The 18,446-nt window shown below is 37.1% G+C and overlaps 1 protein-coding gene across 21 annotated transcripts in view; it reads right to left on the bottom strand.

Moving 5' to 3' along the window:
• The window catches only part of LOC106875262 (kalirin), a 549,719-nt gene extending 549,698 nt beyond the window's left edge, over positions 1-21 (bottom strand). For all 21 annotated transcript variants that reach the window (XM_052965684.2, XM_052965690.2, XM_052965687.2 and 18 more), the window contains exon 1: positions 1-21. This exon is cut by the window's left edge and continues 151 nt beyond it. The gene's annotated coding sequence lies outside the window, so the exon portion shown is untranslated.
• Between the last annotated feature and the right edge of the window lie 18,425 nt (positions 22-18,446).

Here is an 18,446-nt window from a genome sequence, read left to right as displayed (position 1 = left end):
CATTATACCAACACACACTTCGGCTACATTCGTATGTTTCCGTTACAGCTGCCGAATGCAAATTGTAAGAGCGTCGATTCTGAGATCAAACCCCGTCGGACGATATTAATTGAGCTTGGCGAGCGTGTGAGTCAGGGAAAGGAGGAAAGTTGTAGAATTGTTTGAAGAATACTGAAGTTTTCAAAAATTCACCGCCGCTCTTAGTGTGATAGAAGACATTTCGCTACTTCCCGTATCGAATGTTGTTAAAATGTTCAGCGAGAGATATATAGATAAATAGGTATTTCTCTCCTGCTCTCTCTGTCTCTCATTCAAAACCGCGCTTTGGAATTGTGAAAACTATGAAAGACCATAGTTGCCTAAAGCTACATTCACATCTTTTAACAGATTTCTTGTTCAGTGGGCTGGTTGGCTTGTTTCTTATTACCATTATTTATTTCATATTTCAAAAATATACACTGACTTTATATAAATGCTTTATTGAAATAAAATTATCAGAATGGTTCATTAAATTATTTTTACATGTTTAAGCATTTTCACTTTATCTATTAAACCTATTTATTTCTGGTTATTAAATAAACTAATATTTCAAATACAAACAAAACACTAAGCAGCCGTTGAAAATTTTTTACTTTTTTTTTTAAATTTTAAATAACGATTACCAGTCATTAATGTCTTAGAACGATCATGATTTTAGCTGAATGTTTTGAGTAAAAAGTAAGTGAAGTAGAGTGAGTGGGCTAAGGCTGTGTAGTCAAGTACTTCGCTCTAACCATCGTTAGGTTAGCGGCAGAGCATGAAAACAGAAGAGAGTCGTGTGCAAAATTCTTGAAGAAACAATCGCGGTAGAATGAGAGATACAGCAGGTATGAATGCTGGCTGCTATACTTCCATCAAGTCGTCTCTGAAAGCAATGTTTTGAGTGTAAAAATATCTACTGAATGAAGTGAAGCAACAGCAGTTGTAATTTACATAGCTTTGTAAACCGTACTTCTATACTTCCATGTTCTGAACACTAGAGTTTGCTTATAAACTCATCAAGGTATGCGTGGACGTCAAAATTCGAAATGAATAAATAATAATAATAATGATTTCTAACTTTGGCATAAGTCCACAAATTTTGAATTAGAGTTTATAGCATAATTAGTTAACCTAACACTTAGCAGGTATATTATTTTATCGTCCCATAGAGATGAAAAGTGAAGTCAACTCTGACTAGATTTGAACTCTAAATATAAAGGGACAATAAATACAGCAAGATGCATCGAAATTTTGTGGGGAGGAGTTTGTCGATTAAATCGATCATACTAACCTAGAAGAGAGAAAAGGCAAAGTTGGACCTCGGCGGAATTTGAGCTTTTATCCAACGATCTAACGATTCCACCAATCAATAGAATTCTAACAGCCCTAAGACCAGATGTAGGTGTGTGTAGTTGACTAAACTGAAACCCTAAACATATTTGAGGGACGGTACAGTCAATTTTAAATCGCTGCTAATAGTTGGCTAGACATAATACCTTGTAGTATTATTTTGTTGGGGCTTTGTACGTGCTGGGTTCAAATCCTTCCGAGATCAACTTTGCTTCCTGAATTCGATAAAATAAAGTACCAGTTGAATACCTGGATCGATGTAATCGACAGATCCCCGCCTAAAAATTCCTAACCTTGTCCCCTGTTTAAGTCCTTAAATGAGCATCGAGTTGGCAAAAATATTAGTGTCAAAATGCTTTGCGGTGCTTCTTCCCTCTCTTCGTTCTGAATTCAATTCCTGTCCCACATCAACTTTGCCTATCATCATTTTGGGTGTCGATTAAATAAAGTACCAGTCATATACTGATGTTGGTGGTATCAACTAACCACCTTCCCCAAAATCCATAATTATATTTATTCGTTCAGCCTAAAGAGAGGGCGTGCGTACTCACAGACTCTCCTAACCTCCGAGATGGATGCGGTTAACGTTTTCAATATATAACCATACATTTCTGCATACACTTGCACGTGCATGAGTGTATGCCCAACTTCTCATTAAAATTGTTTCGTGGACCATGGGAATTTAAACTCAGAATGAGAAAGTATCTAATTAAATAGCATTTAGTCCTTATGATTATAATTTCCAACTTTAGCACAAGGCCATACATTTTGGGAAAAGATTGAGTTACTTGAATCGGATCCGGTACACAAGAAGTACCTGTTTTTTCTACCCCTCTGTGAATAACGGACCATTACCAAATGCCGCAAAATATTTTGTCCGACGCTTTACAGTTTCTGTCATCCAGTCTCGAAATTTGCTGTTTAGAATTTGAAAAATTACAATAAAGGAAAACAGTACATTCTTGATCTATTCTTGTTTGAACTTCAAACCTGTCATCAATTGCAAACTCGTCATATTTCCGTGACTTCTCTAGCAAACTCTGCTATTTTAAAACTTGGGGAAAATTTGGAGATTTATGGGAAAACTGTTTTTGGTTTTAAAAATCATTGCCTGAACTGATTTTACTAGATTAATTTTCCTTAAAAGTTGATTTTTAAGGACGCTAATGTTAAAGTAATATAAGGCTATTAATAAATTGTACTGTGCATAAGATAACTTTTTCTTATCATATCTGTAGGAGTTACCGGGATGGTGAATAGTAAAGGGAAGACATATAGACAAGATGGTTAAAAAGTACCGGTCTATTTTAAGATGTTTGTTTACCTTCAGGACAACCCTGATCAACAGACCTTTAATCAAAGACGTTCCATCTGAAACCATCCTGTTTTTATTCAAGATGATGTTTGTAAATTGAGAAATTTGATTGCTATTTCTAGCATTCAAACGGTTATATGAAAGGTGCTTGTTGGCTTAGATATCTGATAAAGGACATTATCTCGACACTGACACCGGTGAGAAATTATCGTTTCGTCAGTCCAGTATGGATAACACCAAATTTTCCTTTATTATTAGTCTTATGTTCAAATTTTATCACAGTCAAGTTTGTCTTTCTACAGTCCCAAGGTCGATAAAATAAGTTCTAGTCAAGTATTGGAAGGAATTTAATCGAATATTTCTCTCCTTCAGAAATCTGTGCACTTGTGCTTATATGAGATAGACAATTCATTCCATAATCTTTACAACTGACGTTTAGCTTCAGGTTAACCCTGATCAAGTAGACCTATGATCAGAGGTATTCCCAACGTGACCATCCCGTTTTATGGATATATAGGATGAGCTGCATTCATCAATGTAACTTTTACTGTCCCAAGACGGCAGAATGTGATTTGAAGATTTGACTGCTACTTCTAGTAGATCGGTCAACCATGTAGAGGTCCCCTCTGCAGCTGACGTTCATGATTTTCTGCCTGAACCACTGCAGGTTGATGTCAGTTGAGAAAAATCTGAACAAGAGGGAATTCTGAAGGGTTGTGATTCTGGAGACAAAATATAGAGTAGTGTTTAGTGTGGATGCTGGTAGGGGTCGAGACACAGAAAGAGAGAGATGAGAACATCAGGTGAGCTTCAACAGAAATAACACAACTTGCTGGTTCAGAGAAGTAGTAGCAGCAGCAGCAGTAACAGTAGTAGTAGTAGTAGTAGTCAGGGCTGCAGTAGTAGCTATAGTAGCAGTAGTAGTAATAGTAGCATCACAGCAGTAGTGGTAGTAACAGCAGTTGTAATACCAGCAGCAGGAGGGACAAGAGAGAGAGAGAGATTATTGGGTCAGAGATTGTAAGCTGTTGGTTTGCAAAGATTTGCCAATTACTCAGATGGCCTTTTATTTGCTGAGTGTTTGTGTAATGTATGTGTGTGCAGAAGCTACTCTGTCCTAGATATGTGAGCAGCACTCTAATGTAGAATGCACTTCTACCTTTTAAATGGTCAGCAACGTTTTAGAGCAGACATACCATACTACTTTAGCTGTGTATAGTAATGGACATTAAATAGACACACTGAGAAACATTATTTAGGGATGGGAAACTGCTTTGTTCAGTCTGTTCTGTGTAGCTGTATCTAATTCTGTCCACCACCATCATCAGTGGTGGTATCATCATTATCATCATCAGCTTCATCATCATCATTTTGACATCTGTTCTTTCAATACTAGTGAGAACTGGGCACATGCACATTACTTCAGATTTTACTAGCTAGAGGAAAGTGTCAAAATACCAGTTAGGTTCTTTTCAATATAAATTTTAGGAATCTGTGAACTACTATTTTCTATATTAAATATGGTTGTGCATGCATACATACACATATGTACACAAATATTTACCTAGATATCAACATGGGAAAAAATGCAATATATCATCATCATCATTGTATGACTACTGTTCATGCTGGCATGGTTTGGATAGATCATCAGAATCCAAGGTAATTCTTATTTGGTGTTAACTGCTCTTGTTTTGTTCATACATTCCATTTTAACAAGGTATCTATGGCTAGATGCCCTTCCTAATGCTAAACAGTTTACTGGATGAATTTTATTATTGCATTAATAATAGATTATCATGCCCACACAAAACTAAGAGTCATCTCTGCATTGTCACTACACATTTTACAACTTTTACAGAATGTACTGGGTGTATTTTTGCCATAGCACCAATATTAGAGCAGCTGTCCTGTCAATTGCAAAACTAAAGGTTACTCTTTAGTACAAACATGTTTTAGCAATAAAGATGGGTGATGATATAGAGGGGGGGAGAAAGAAAGAAAGAAAGGTAGAATGATAAAGGATAATGTTGAGAGAATTGAATACAGGTAGATCCAATGCTATTCCCTATTATACAAAGTGGCATGGGACAGTGAATAAGAGAAAGGCACTTGATGGATGAGAGGGCAATAGATGGAGATTTAACATAAACATAACAGGTGAGAAATCCAGTGTAGATATATATTGTAAATCCCAGCCTCCATCACCACCACTGCCATTTTAATTACTATTTTGCCATGCTTTCACTTGTGTGTAGGACTTCTTCCCTATTGAAAGTCACTACTTGTTTCTATCTTTTGTCATCTTTATCAGATTGCCTCAAGCTCTATTGTCAGTTTGATGTTATGTTGCAGTCATAAATGGCAGTAGTAATCCAGGCAAGAATAAATGTCCTCCACAGGACCAACATGGTTTCCTTTTCCTTGTATTGATTGATCTCAGAATCCAACCAGCCAGTCACCTGTGCATTGCTGCTATGGAATGATGCATCATTATTTATGTGAACTCCCAGGTCGTGCAACAACTGTGATTCTGGGATTGTAATACTCCCTGGCCCTATGCATTCTAATTGTAATCAACTTGTGAGCTAATAGCAGTGCACTTGAAATTTCTCAGCAATGAGCTGCATGTTTTCTTCAGCCTTCTTGTATATTGCATTCATATCTTTCTGTAGTTTTGAGATATCATCAAGGTCATTGACTGCCTGTAATACTTTTGTATTGTCAGTATTGCTGGTATGAGTGGCATGTCTGAGAGAGCTATCACAAACAGTAGTGGTCCCAATACAATTCCCTGAGTGACTGCAGTTAGAATTGGTATTTCTTCAGAGAGAGCAACATTGGCTGCACCTGTCTGACTCCTAAATTTTAAAGTCATGCATTCACAGGCATGTTCATACATATGTATATATGAATGTATGCGTGCGCGCGTGTGTGTGTGTAGGCCAACCAAAGCCTTGTGAGTGGATTTGGTAGGCAGAAACTGAAAGAAGCAAACTGGCAGAATCGTTAGCATGCCGGGCGAAATGCTTAGTGGTATTTCGTCTGCCATTATGTTCTGAGTTCAAATTCCGCCGAGATTGACTTTGCCTTTCATCCTTTCGTGGTCGATAAATTAAGTACCAGTTACGCACTGGGGCCGATGTAATCGACTTAATCCCTTTGTCTGTCCTTGTTTGTCCCCTCTATGTTTAGCCCCTTGTTGGCAATAAAGAAATAAGAAACTGAAAGAAGCCCATCATATATACAAATATATCTGTGTGTGTGTGTTTGTACCTATGTGTGCGTGTCTTTGTGTCTGTGTTTGTCCTCCCATCACCACTTGACAAATGGTGTTGGTGTGTTTATGCCCCTGTAACTTAAAGGTTCAGCAAAAGACACCAATAGAATAAGTACTAGGCTTAAAAAAATAAGTCCTGGGGACGATTTATTTGCCTGAAATCCTTCAAGGCAGTGCTCCAGCATGGCTGCAGTCAAATGACTGAAACAAGTAAAAGAATAAAAGAGTATATTGTTGTTGTCATGTACTGTACGCCTGCAGCATATTGATGACACTGCAAGGAAAATCTTGCTAATTAAATACAAGGCTTCCAACTGCCTTACAACTCTTGTCCAACCAGCTTTTGATATTGGGAGAATATACAAATAATAACAACAGACGAGGACAGGTGGTGTAAATAACAAAAGTATATATTAGTATGACGCTCGGGAATACGGAAAGTCTTTGACGTTTCGAGCTACGCTCTTCAACAGAAAGAATACGGAGACAAGGAGAAAAACACGGAGAAAAAAAAATTGAATAGTGTTCAGTCAACGGTCAGACTCAACCACATCATCCTCTATGATTTCTTCAAATTCTGTATGTTTTACAAGTGTCTCAATATCTTTCCGAATTTGATGCAAACTTTCTGCTTTTGGAAAACTTGTAATGTCACAGATACAGTTTGGCTATATACTTTTCCAAGGACTATTTGAAGTTGAAGGTTTCACTTCATCCCATGACTCAGCTATATTTTTCACAGCATCCATTATGTTGAAATTCTTCTAGAAATTTCTAACTGTAGGTTTATTCTCTCTGTCAATTGCTTTCATAAGTTGTCTGAAAGTTCTTCTCATAAGATGTCTTGAAGTCAGCAATCACACCTTGATTCATTGGCTGGAGCAAAGAACGTGTATTCTTGGGGATATATTCTACTCTCACATTATCAGAGATGTCGTCTAAGCTCACTCAGTGGCTCAAGGCATTGTCTAAAAGAAGCAATGTTTTGTTTGAAAGGTTATGTTTGTCACTTTCTACAGCAGGACAATAAATGTTTGTAAACCACTCTTTGAAAAGGCTCTTTGTCACCCATACCTTCTTGTTTGAATGCAAAGTCAGAGGTAGATTAAACTTTGAATATACCTTGAAAGCCCTTGGATTTTCAGAGTGATACATATGTAGAGATTTTACTTTCATAAGAAACTCCAGGCAATTTTTGGAAGCTTTAATGTTGATTTTCTTTTTAAAAAATAAAAGTTCTAACTGGCATGCTTTTACAGAGAAGTTCAATTTCTTCAACCTTGGAAATTTGCTCTGATGTGTGGCCCCCTTTATCAACAATTTTCTTTAGATTCTCAAGATAATTAGAAGCTGCCTTTGTTTCAGCAATGGCAGCATCACCAGTCATTTTTGTGTTGTGCAGATTCAAGTGCTTCTTAAACTTTTCAAACAAGCCTTACTTGCCAATAGAGTTTTTTTCATTAGAAGTTTAACCTTCTTTTTCAACAAATACTCATACAAACTTTTGACTTTCTTTTAATTACTATTATCATTATGTGTGTACATATATACACACATAATCATACATATACACACATAGCAGGTTTATACATATGAGACTAAATATGTATAAATCCGAACACTGGGTATTATTGGTGTTTTATATTATATGATGAAATGAAATAATTTGAAAATGGGAAATGATGAATCAAAACTTAAACGAGAAATTGAAAGACATAGCGCAAAAAAAAAAATAAAGAAAAAACAAATAATAAAACTTCTACAGTTGGATGCCCTTCCTAACACCAACCACTCTGAGAGTGCAATGGGTGCTTTTTACATGCCAGCAGCACAGGAGCCAGTCAGGCAGGCCTGGCATCAATCACATTCAGATAGTGCTTTTTACATGCCACCAGCATGAGTGTCAGTCAGGGGGTACTGGCATTAGCCACGTTCAGATGGTGCTTTTTATGTGCCACCGGCATGGATACATATACATATATATATATATATATATATATATATATATATATATATATCATCATCATCATCATCATCGTTTAACGTCCGCTTTCCATGCTAGCATGGGTTGGACGATTTGACTGAGGACTGGTGAAACCGGATGGCAACACCAGGCTCCAGTCTGATTTGGCAGAGTTTCTACAGCTGGATGCCCTTCCTAACGCCAACCACTCAGAGAGTGTAGTGGGTGCTTTTACGTGTCACCCGCACGAAAACGGCCACGCTCGAAATGGTGTCTTTTATGTGCCACCCGCACAAGCCAGTCCAGGGGCACTGGCAACGATCTCGCTCGAAAATCCTACAGGAGCCAGTCAGGCGGTACTGGCAACGGCCACGCTCAAAATGGTGCATCTCATGTGCCACCCGCACAAGAACCAGTCCAGGGGCACTGGCAACGATCTTACTTGGCTTGCCGGGTCTTCTCACGCACAGCCCATTTCCAAAGGTCTCGGTCCGTAGTCATCGCCTCGGTGAGGCCCAATGTACGAAGGTCTTGCCTCACCACCTCAGCCCAGGTCTTCCTGGGCCTACCTCTTCCACGGGTTCCCTCAACTGTTAGGGTGTGGCACTTTTTCACGCAGCTATCCTCCTCCATTCTCACCACATGTCCATACCAGCGCAATCGTCTCTCTTGCACGCCACAACTGATGCTTCTAATGTTCAGCTTTTCTCTCAAGATACTTACACTCTGACGGGTATTCACATTGACATTACACATCCAACGGAGCATACTGGCTTCATTCCTTGCGAGCTTACGTATGTCCTCAGCAGTTACAGCCCATGTTTCACTGCCATGTAGCATGGTTGTTCGTACGCATGCGTCATACAGTCTGCCTTTTACTCTGAGTGAGAGTCCCTTTGTCGCCAGCAGGGGTAAGAGCTCTCTAAACTTTGCCCAGGCTATTCTTATTCTAGCAGCTACACTTTCAGCGCACCCACCCCCACTACTAACTTGGTCGCCCAGATAGCGGAAGCTATCGACTACCTCTAGTTTTTCACCCTGGAATGAGATAGAAGTTGTTTCCTGTTTGTTTGCAGTCTTTATTGCACCTGAACATCTGCCACAAACAAAAACTAACTTGCTAGTTAACCTGCCTTTGATGTTGCTGCACCTCTTATGTGTCCATAGCTTGCACCGGGTACATCTTATAGAGTTACTACCTACTCCTTTTCTACATACTGAGCAGGGCCATCTACCTGAAGGGGTTTGTGTTTTATCTACCTTCCTACTTATTAGGATTTTGGTTTTAGCTAGGTTGACTCTAAGGCCCTTCAATTCTAGACCTTGCTTCCACACCTGAAACTTCTCCTCTAGTTCTGATAGTGACTCCGCAATTAGGGCAAGGTCATCAGCATAGAGGAGCTCCCAGGGGCAACCTGTCTTGAACTCCTCTGTGATTGCCTGGAGGACTATGGTAAATAATAGGGGGCTGAGGACGGAACCTTGGTGGACCCCTACCTCTACCCGGAATTCATTGCTGTACTCATTTCCAACCCTCACCTTACTGGCCGCATCTCTGTACATGGCTCGCACAGCTCTCACTAGCCATTCTTCTATCCCAAGTTTCCTCATTGACCACCAGATAAGGGATCGGGGGACCCTGTCAAAGGCTTTCTCCATGTCAACGAAAGCCAGGTACAGAGGTTTATCCTTGGCTAGGTATTTCTCTTGCAACTGTCTCACTAGAAATAAGGCATCAGTAGTGCTTTTACCTGGCACGAACCCAAACTGCATCTCATCTAAATTGATTCGCTCCCTAATTAGTTGGGCTATGACCCTCTCTGTAACTTTCATAACCTGATCTAACAGCTTGATGCCTCTGTAATTATTTGTATCTAAAGCGTCCCCTTTACCTTTGTAGCAGTTGACTATGATGCTGCTACACCAGTCATAGGGTATGACTCCTTCGTGTATCACCTGGTTCGTAATACGGGTGACTAGGCTATAGCCAACACTGCCAGATATTTTGAGCATCTCTGCAGTGATTCCTGATGGGCCGGGGGCTTTCCCGGTCTTCATACTCTTAATTGCTTTATCTACCCTGGTACTATCAACTCGGATAGCTGGTCCCTCTATTGGGTCGACATAAGGCAGGCTCTCTTTCTCCCATTCATTCTCTTTATTAAGCAATCTATCGTAGTGGCATCTCCAGACCTCTTTCTTTGCATCCTCATTTAATGCAAGCGTACCATCATCCATGCGAACACATTTCTCTCCTACAACATCACTAGGAGAGAAATGTGTTCGCATGGATGATGGTATATATATGGTATATATATATATATATATATATATATATATGTATGTGTATATATATATATCTATGTATGTATATATATATATATTGAGTAGTTGGCGTTAGGAAAGGCATCCAGCTGTAGAAACTCTGCCAAATTTAGATTGGAGCCTGGTGTTGCCATCCGGTTTCACCAGTCCTCAGTTAAATCGTCCAACCCATGCTAGCATGGAAAGCGGACGTTAAACGATGATGATATATATATATATATTTATTTATATTGGAAAATGCACCCACTACATCCTATAAAGTGAATGGTTGGTAAGTGGAAAGATATTCAGCCATAGAAATCAAGTCAGATAACATGTATGAACACACATGGGAGCAGCAAATTCCAATAAGAAATGATTTAAACAATGATGACCAGTCCAACCCATACCAGCATGGAAAGCAGATGATATAAAATGATGATGTAAAAAGCTGTTACATACATACACAAACACACACACCTTCATGTATGTATGAATGTATGTTTGTGTACGCTTATGTAAGTATGTATGTATGTATATCATTATCCAGTTTACTTTTGAGATATTTTGTCAAAAGAGAAAGAGCCGGTTTCTAACCTAGATCCAAGGCTCCTTCATTAGAATTTCAACAGGGTATTTTTGTATGTATGTATGTGTGCAGATTTATATGTTTTATATATGTATGTATGCATGCATGTGAGACTACAAATAACTCTTATCTTCAAACATAAACAAATCTCTCTCTCTCTCACACTTTCTCTCATACACTTCCTCTCCTCCCCTTTCTCTCTCACTGTTTGTATGTGTGTGTACACATACTCACATATTAATAAGCATACATTGAGAGAGATGAGTTATTACTAGTCTGGTAAAAATAGAATTATGAACCCTAAAGTTTTGTATTTTTATTTACTTCTGACTAGGATTAACCTAACAAGCATACATTTTAAATCACAGGCTTTCAGCACATTTGTTCTTTCTGTGACTGTCTCATAAAATCCACTTTGATCGTTTTAATGTTATTTAATAATATGTCCTTAAAGTGTTCTGTATAGATGTTTAGCCATTTGCTGATAATAAGAGTGAGTCAATAGCTATCCTCTCCTGTTATTGGTATAATAATTAACTGGAAATTTCCAGCTGGATGTGAGTTATATTTAAGTACAGAGTCAACATTTCCATTATGACATTCAATTGTAATATCTTATGTTAGTAACAATTGGCTGGGCAATTAGCTTTATCATTAGTTATTTTATTTACAGTACATTTGATCAATGTATAGTTTGAGGCTACCATAGTGTTGTTGTTGCTAATGCTGCTGCTACTGTTGTTGTTGTTGTTGTTGTTGTTGTTGGTGGTGGTGGTGGTGGTAATAGTGATGATGATGATGATGGTGATGATGAGCTTTGCTCAAATTCATTCCATGAATGTCTATTCCATCTTTAATTTTCAGACATAGAATAGATGCATTTATAATTTCATAGAATATTGCTGTCTTTACACCATCACCCTACCTTCACCCATAAACACAAAGAGAAAAACTTAATATTTATGTGAGTGCTCTTCTTTGCCCATAGGTATAAATGAATGTCTCCTAATTCACCTCTACCCTTGCCTATTTCTTTTTTCTTCACCTTTAGTCATATATAATAACAGCTATTAATGAACCCCCTAACACTTCTTCCCAACTATGTACAAGGAGGTGCTAAAAAATTTCTGGTTTTAAGGGTATCGCAAAAGGCCTGGCTGGAGGCCCACCTTCTGAGCTCTTTAACAGGGCTTACAAAAAACTTAAGGACTGCTACAATAAGTGTGTGAATCTGAGAGGGGAATATGTTGAATAAAATCATAACTGATGCTCCTGTATTTTCTTTTACCCAAAGCTGGGAACGTTTTAGCACCCCATCGTACATTGATTAACTTGTTTCTGTTCTTGCTGTTTAATTTCAGGACTACCCTGACCTAGCAAGCTTAGGATGAGAGATGTTCTGACCCAGAAAGTATTGCCTTTTTTAATACTTTGGGCATGTATCTTCACCTATGGCTTCACCAATGGCTTGGAAATGGATTTGGTAGAACAAATACCATGAAGCATTTTGTTTGGCACTCTAATGATTCTGCCAGTCCACTATCCTTTTTGAGTCTACTTCATAATTAAAATTATTTCTTAAGTCTTTCAAAAGAAAATACATTTTAACTCAATTCACTCTCAAATTAATGTCACCTTTTGGCCTTTGCTGTAAGATTTTGAACAAGGTTTCCAGTGTTAGAATAAATCAATATCTTGATGCATTATTTCCATCTACAATGACCCATTTGCATTGGTTTCTTCCTCCCTTTTCTATCGTCAATCCTGGGAACTCAGAAAAAAAAAACATGGGTGTTGAACTTCCTCTTCCTCTGATTAAACCATAAAAAAAATTTTTTAAAACATATAGCAATGAGTTTTTACAATACAATGTCATGTAGTGAAGGAGATAAATATATGAAATTGAAACAACCCTAAAATACAGCTAGTACTTATTTGAGCTAAAGAGGGAGCCTCTTTGTGATTGTTTAACCTGCTAGTAATAACACTGAAATCTCCCACAAATCACAACATATTATATTAACAATTAAGACACATTCAATAATGTACCCTTATATACATGGAAATGATGGCAGGATGATCATGGCTGAAATTCCTTTGAATGTAGGCCCTTTGGCTGACAGTTAACTTAGGCGTAAACTATAAAAACATCTGATATTTATTTTACCAGCTTAGGATTGTTGTTGTTGCTGTTTAGTCTCTGATCAATGAGTAAGCTGATCTTTTTTTTTCAGATATAGTGTATTAAAAAACTACATACACTATCTGCTTTCTTTGGTAGTGTATGATATCATTTTCTTTGGTAGTGTATGATAAGAGGAAAGTTTGGTTGTTATTTCTAGCCAATTAAATGACCATGTAGAGGCTTTGACTTGTAAGTAACTGTGAAAATTGAAAGACAATGCTAACCCCAGTGTGGTTTGAACTCAAAATATAAAGGGATGTAACTATTTACTAGAAGGCATATCTCCTCACACTCCACTGTTTTTAACCAATGCTCTTTCACTTGTTTGTTTTTACATCCATTTTCTTTGCTGTCATGGGTTAGACAAAATATATTACCAAGGTATTGTTTTACAGCTGGATGCCTTTTATGTCATGTATTTGTTTTTCAAGTTAGCAATATCTTATTCCATGAGTCTTCAAGCTTACAGAGCCAGCAGATGATCCACTAAAAGAGAAAATTACAGCATCAGCCATAGCTGAGCAAATTTTGCACAAGAGCAAAAGTAAACGCATGCATGTGTGTGCACACACACACACAAAAACTCACACACATGCATGCACACACACACACACAAACTCACACAGACAAACACACATGCACATGCATACACATAAGCACGCAGTTGCCTGTGCACACACACATACACCCCACCTTATATATATCATCATCATCACCTTCATTTAATGTCACTTCATTGCATGGGTGAAATGGAATTTGTTGAGAGCTGATTTTCTACAGTTGGATGTCCTTCCTGTCACCAACCCTTACCTGTTTCCAAGCAAAGTAATATTTCCCCATGACCAGACATGTTTTTCATTAAAGACCAGAAATGAACAACACCACTTTTATGACACTGATGCTTTTTTTATATATATAATCATCACATAATGTCAAGACAAAGGCAGATATAAAGGTGCACACACACACACACACTCACACAAACACACACACACACACAAACACGTATACACACACACATTTTTACAACAAGCTTCTCAGTTTCTTTCTATCATACCAACTCACAAGGCTTTGCTTGTATTGAGGCTATTGTAGAAGATACTTGCCAAAGGTACCACAAAGAGAGACTAAACCCAAGACCACATGGTTGGGAAGCAAGCTTCTTATCCACACCCCTAAGCTCTTGCGACTATATGTATGACAGGCTTCTTCCAGTTTTCAGCTAGCAAATTGTCTCATAAGGGTTTGATTGGCATGGGGTTATAGTATATCAAATATTAATTCATTATTGATGTAGGATTACATTTTTTTTCAGTTAGAGGAGAGACAGCACCCATGATAGTGTTTGTAAATATGATGTGGCTTGTGTTTAATTATAACATCCTTAAATTGACATCTACAAGAAAAAAAAAACATGGTGGAAAGAGGAGGTAATTCAGAGAGTTGGGTACTGCTACATAATACTAACTAAAGGGTAAGAGAATAACTTTTTAGTCTTAGTCTTCTATTATAATTATAATTACATCTATGACACATTATAAAAATATTAATGATTCAAAACTAGTATTTGACTAGTATTTGACCATGGAAGGATAAAACACAAAGTTGAAAAGTTGACTCATGAATTTCGGTAACTTATTCCCATAGACATCTTGTCTGATGTTCTAACAATTTTAACAAGATTGATCATGGTATATTACTGGTATTGAATTTAACAGCCTCAGAAGAATATAAGCACACACTAATATACTAGGATATCACTTTGCTATAGACAGGGCTAAGGTTACATACTGTAAAGTAGTGTAACATTCTACCAGTTCTGCTGACTCACTACTATTCTACTCATTTTACATACTTCATAAGAATGAAGAACAAAAGGAATCTCAACTGGAATTGAACACAATAACAGTCATGTGTTAACAGACCTCCTGGTACATGTTCTTTTTCTGTTGTCTTTGCTGAGCAAATGCCTTCAAAATTCTACATTTCCTTATCATTTTCAGAGTTATAAAATATTTTATTTGAATTTTGCAATGGAAATGTTCAGATCTATTCTGGAATAAAATAATTCTATAATAATAAATGATACTTTTGCCATTTGTATCATTTGATGTTTTTTCACTTTTATTCTTAAGAATCTGAGACCAAGTTCTGTTTTAATTAAAGTATTTTGAATAGGGACAAATTAATGAGAAAATAATTTACAAAGCTATTTAGCAATTTAATTAAACTCAGAGAGTAAATACTTTTAAAAAGTAACAAAATTGACAAACACACACATCCATACACGCATGCACACACACACACACACACATCACATACACACACATACAAACATGCACACACACACACACACAAACATGTACATACATATATCACCATTCTCATTTAACATCCATTCCCTGTGCTAGCTGTTATATATACACACACACATATATATATATATATATAAATATTAATATTTAGAAATATTAATATTTATATATATATACACATTTATACATTCTTATGGGCATGCATACATACAAACATGGTGCCTTCTAACTCCTTGAGCATGATACCTTCTGTATTAAAATCATAGATGTAGTAACTTCTTGTCATTTGCTCCTATAGTTTAAAAAATAGAACAGTATGACAAGACCATGACTCTATCTCTTAGACACCAATACCACTTCACTGAAGGGTGCAAATATGTGGACAACTAGAAAATTACACCTGCTCCCACCTATAGCAGATCTTTAGTCCCTCTCAAGCAAAGAAGCTTCAAAAGTGGTGGTATTTCTCTACTGCAGTTGCACATAATACTCCAACTCCTACAATAAGAGGTCTAGCATGTTTTTGTAACATCAGTACCACTCTGTAAATGTTTGAAGTCAAACTGGTTACAGGCAAAACAGACAAAATGCCAGACTACACACACTGCAGGTTTCAAGCAAGAGTGTCTTTCTCCCAGCTGGATTTCCATACACAATTAAATATAGATAAATATGCATACATACACACTAACGGATGGTTGATGACCCTTTTGAGTTTATCCACATTTTGACAGGTTTTGTTTTTCATCCCACAGGGTGTCCAAAAGTTACCCTCCTCACCCAGAAAACTTGGCGGTGCTGTTGGTTTAGTCACTGTCAGCATGACCGTGCAACAGTTTGTACTAGTTTACATGGTTACCAATTGTAGGTTCCTGACTATTAGATACTTAACTTCAAACACACACACACACACATGTATGTGTGTGATAAGAATTCAAATATATGTTGGTGCATTTGGTTATGGTAGTAAATATTTAAGCAGTAATCATAGTATGTATTGCAGTTCCAATATTTGAATTTATGGGCTTCCTCTAGGCATTCTGGTTTCCACACATTATAAGAATGACTTTATTTCATGGGCAATTTACCTCCTGATACTTTGATTTTAACTCATTTTCTGATTCTTTAAAGAAAGAATTTCAAAAACAAAAGAATATGTTTTCTTCAAAATTTGCTTCAAATGAAATGAAACTAATATCACATTTACTTAATTGTTTCTTCTTTTTAATATGCTTGAATGGTAACCCTGTCTTATTTAATATGCTTAAATCATGTCGTTTATACAATTATATTGCAAAATATGCTATCAATATTCAGTACATATCTGTAGTTACAGCACATTAGACACTGGACTGCTATAATTGTATTGGAAAACTAATCCCTTTCATCCATTAAATATAAGTTTTGAAACAATATACAACCGTGTTTTATTAAACTGGATACACCTTTGTTAAGATCAACAGTTCGTGGCCATTTATAGCTACTTTCCAACCAAGTATTTTGCTAGTATGCATTAGATTCAGAATAAATTTATTACAAGCTGTATTGCTAAAATCATGTAGAAACTATGAAGCAGGTTGAAAACTCTTGAATGGTTACCTAAAATTCCATTAACCAGTGAGCCATAAAAGATGTTGAGTCATTGAAATAACACAGCAATAAGCTCCTTAACTGAATCCCTGATGAGAGTTGTGATTAATCTCCAACAACTTGCCAATCTAATGAAAACCAAGCTAGTGTAGATAGAATATCTAGTGAAGTGAATAGAAATAAAGCAGAAGAACTAGTTGAGATTCAACATCAAACTGATAAACTAGTTTACATCAGAAGGAAGAAGATATTTCACTTGAGCTGGGGAATATAATGTTTTGTCAAGGCTACACAAATGAAAAAAAACAAAAAAGATACTCATGATCCTGTGGCAATTATCACATGATAATTTTAAATTTTTTTTTTTTTTTTCACAGTTTTACATTCATTATTTCATGCTTGCTTAGGTAAGATGGTTGTTATTGGAGCAATTGTTTTTACAGCTGGATGCTCTTCCCCTCCACTACTAACCAATTCAAACTATAAAGAAAGAACAGGACCTGTTTTTCTTAGTTAAGTAACTTACAGCAAGCAGATTTTTATACCTTGCAATAGCTGTAAATTTTTTTTCATGGGGAATATTTCCTTTTCAGGATTGATCATGATGTGTATGTGTGTGTGTAATCATTATTATTTAACTTCTATCTTCCATACTGACATGGGTTGGGCAGCTTGGCAAGATTCAATGAGCTGGAGTATGCATAAAGTTCTAATGTCTGTTTTTGGCATGGTTTCTATGGTTGGATGCCTTTCCTAAAACCAACTATTTTACAGAGAGTACTGAGTGCTGTTTTCATGACACAGGCACTTATGACATTATCAAGTTGCTTGCAAGACAAAGAAATAAAAATCTGAAGAAGGAGGAGGAGGAGATGAAGAAAAAGGAGGAGGAGGAGGAGGAGGAGGAGGAACATTCTTTACTGAGTGAAGTTGAAATAGATGAAGAGGTGGCTCTATGCCAGATGTAGAGAGGCTAAGGTATGATAGCAGGACAAGAACAAGTGTTTTGCTACAGAAGAGATAGATGGCTACTGCACATTATATAAAAGTGGATAGGAGTGAGTTGCTGGAAGAAGGTAAAGATGTTCATGATGAGGTATCAGAGTGTACTGTCAAGGAATAATAGGGTGAATGTAAACGGGAACATGAACTGAGGATTGGGAGGTGTGGATGAAGTTCATAGGAGTGTTAGAGAAGTATGACAAGTAATTAGAGATGGGAGTAGAGGTTAATGTAGGGAATGATGTACTAGGATGGAGGTGTGGTCAGAGGTAAATATCAGTATGAAGAAGAGTAAAAGAAATAGCTCAGGAATGAAATGTAGAATGGCAGTACAGGAACAGTGGAGAGTAGCAGAATAATAAACCTGTAGATAGATCAGAAAATAGGGATATGAGTGTCCAATTCTTCTTTTGTGCCTGATAAAGAGCCACTCTTCAGTTCAGTGAACAGCTTCTTAGTAAACCCGTACAGGTCCTTCAGAAACTGCCCCCAAGTCCTTTTACTCTCCTTTCGACGCTCATATCGGCGGATA

This window comes from Octopus bimaculoides, chromosome 2 (genome assembly GCF_046866305.1).
Source record: "Octopus bimaculoides isolate indiv1 chromosome 2, ASM4686630v1, whole genome shotgun sequence".
Classification (NCBI taxonomy): domain Eukaryota; kingdom Metazoa; phylum Mollusca; class Cephalopoda; order Octopoda; family Octopodidae; genus Octopus; species Octopus bimaculoides.
Note: the sequence above shows the minus strand (reverse complement) of the source record. Positions and strands in the feature narration are given on the sequence as shown.